Source organism: Hyla sarda, chromosome 4 (genome assembly GCF_029499605.1).
Source record: "Hyla sarda isolate aHylSar1 chromosome 4, aHylSar1.hap1, whole genome shotgun sequence".
NCBI classification, from domain to species: domain Eukaryota; kingdom Metazoa; phylum Chordata; class Amphibia; order Anura; family Hylidae; genus Hyla; species Hyla sarda.
In genome coordinates, this window is record NC_079192.1 from 44165364 (window position 1) to 44167863 (window position 2500).

The 2500-nt window shown below is 41.6% G+C and overlaps 2 non-coding genes across 2 annotated transcripts; one reads left to right on the plus strand and one right to left on the minus strand.

Annotated features, from left to right (window-relative positions):
- Positions 1-196: 196 nt before the first annotated feature.
- On the minus strand, positions 197-268 carry TRNAE-UUC (transfer RNA glutamic acid (anticodon UUC)). Its single transcript has one exon. It is a non-coding gene; the product is annotated as a tRNA-Glu (tRNA).
- Positions 269-1720: 1452 nt separating this feature from the next.
- Positions 1721-1793, plus strand: TRNAM-CAU (transfer RNA methionine (anticodon CAU)). The gene has a single exon. It is a non-coding gene; the product is annotated as a tRNA-Met (tRNA).
- The last annotated feature ends 707 nt before the right edge of the window (positions 1794-2500 follow it).

A 2500-nucleotide genomic window follows, 5' to 3' on the forward strand; every position in this document is an offset into this window, starting at 1 on the left:
AAAGTGGAGATGGGGATGAGTTTAGCTTTGAAGCCAAGTGGGATCTTGAGAAAATGGATATAATAAATGGCTAACAACAGATGTGTTCCGATTTCTTTCTTTTCACCCACAAAGACCAACTAGAACTCCGTCTGCTTCACTTTCAAATGACCTCACCCTCCTTTGAACTTGCCTGCAAGTTTATAAAAAAAACACATTCCCATACCGGGAGTCGAACCCGGGCCGCCTGGGTGAAAACCAGGAATCCTAACCGCTAGACCATATGGGACCTGCTTCTGCCACAGTTTTTTTGTATGAGGAAAAAAAAAAGTAAAAAAGTGATCTAAAATTTGTATTCTTTTGAATTATCCGCTTGGCACTGGATCATACCACCATGCCACTTGCCTCGTTAGCGCAGTAGGTAGCGCGCCAGTCTCATAATCTGAAGGTCGTGAGTTCGATCCTCACAGGGGGCAATTTTTCTTGGCTTTAGCCATGAGGTTTTGTTGATTTCCTTAAGAGATGGGCATGAGTTTAGCTTAGAAGGCAAGTGGACCAAATGAATGGCTTAAAGCTGTGGGGTAAGGATTTTCTTTTTTCATCCACAAAGAACAACTCCAACTCCAGCTGCTTAACTCTGCAGTGATCTGGTCGGCCTATGAATTTAATAATCTGAAAACTGTGAGTTTGATCCTCACTTTGGGCAATTTTTCCATCTTTTGCCATGAGGTTTGGTTGACTTCTTGTCTTTAGCCATGAGAGACACAACTGGGCAATTTTCTTGTCTTTAGCCATGAGGTTTTGCTGAATTCCCTAAGAGATGGGCATGAGTTTAGCTTAGAAGGCAAGTGGACCAAATGAATGGCTTAAAGCTGTGGGGTAATGATTTTCTTTTTCCATCCACAAAGTACAACTCCAACTGCAGCTGCTTAACTCTGCAGTGATCTGGTCGGCCTATGAATTTAATAATCTGAAAACTGTGAGTTTGATCCTCACTTTGGGCAATTTTTCCATCTTTTGCCATGAGGTTTGGTTGACTTCTTGTCTTTAGCCATGAGAGACACAACTGGGCAATTTTCTTGTCTTTAGCCATGAGGTTTTGCTGAATTCCTTAAGAGATGGGCATGAGTTTAGCTTAGAAGGCAAGTGGACCAAATGAATGGCTTAAAGCTGTGGGGTAATGATTTTCTTTTTCCATCCACAAAGTACAACTCCAACTCCAGCTGCTTAACTCTGCAGTGATCTGGTCGGCCTATGAATTTAATAATCTGAAAACTGTGAGTTTAATCCTCACACCAGGCAATTTTTCCATCTTTTGCCATGAGGTTTGGTTGACTTCCTTAGCATCATAGAGTTAGAAAGTGGAGATGGGGATGAGTTTAGCTTTGAAGCCAAGTGGGATCTTGAGAAAATCGATATAATAAATGGCTAACAACAGATGTGTTCCGATTTCTTTCTTTTCACCCACAAAGACCAACTAGAACTCCGTCCGCTTCACTTTCAAATGACCTCACCCTCCTTTGAACTTGCCTGCAAGTTTATAAAAAAGACACATTCCCATACCTGGAGTCGAACCCGGGCCGCCTGGGTGAAAACGAGGAATCCTAACCGCTAGACCATATGGGACCTACTTCTGCCACTGTTTTTTTGTTTGAGGAAAAAAAAAAAGTAAAAAAGTGATCTAAAATTTGTATTCTTTTGAATTATCAGCTTGGCACTGGATCAAACCACCATGCCACTTGCCTCGTTAGCGCAGTAGGTAGCGCGTCAGTCTCATAATCTGAAGGTCGTGAGTTCAATCCTCACACGGGGCAATTTTTCTTGGCTTTAGCCATGAGGTTTTGTTGAATTCCTTAAGAGATGGGCATTTTAGCTTAGAAGGCAAGTGGACCAAATGAATGGCTTAAAGCTGTGGGGTAATGATTTTCTTTTTTCATCCACAAAGAACAACTCCAACTCCAGCTGCTTAACTCTGCAGTGATCTGGTCGGCCTATGAATTTAATAATCTGAAAACTGTGAGTTTGATTCCCACACCGGGCAATTTTTCCATCTTTTGCCATGAGGTTTGGTTGACTTCTTGTCTTTAGCCATGAGAGACAAAACTGGGCAATTTTCTTGTCTTTAGCCATGAGGTTTTGTTGATTTCCTTAAGAGATGGGCATGAGTTTAGCTTAGAAGGTAATTTTTCCATCTTTTGCCATGAGGTTTGGTTGACTTCTTGTCTTTAGCCATGAGAGACACAACTGGGCAATTTTCTTGTCTTTAGCCATGAGGTTTTGCTGAATTCCTTAAGAGATGGGCATGAGTTTAGCTTAGAAGGCAAGTGGACCAAATGAATGGCTTAAAGCTGTGGGGTAATGATTTTCTTTTTCCATCCACAAAGTACAACTCCAACTCCAGCTGCTTAACTCTGCAGTGATCTGGTCGGCCTATGAATTTAATAATCTGAAAACTGTGAGTTTAATCCTCACACCAGGCAATTTTTCCATCTTTTGCCAAGAGGTTTGGTTGACTTCCTTA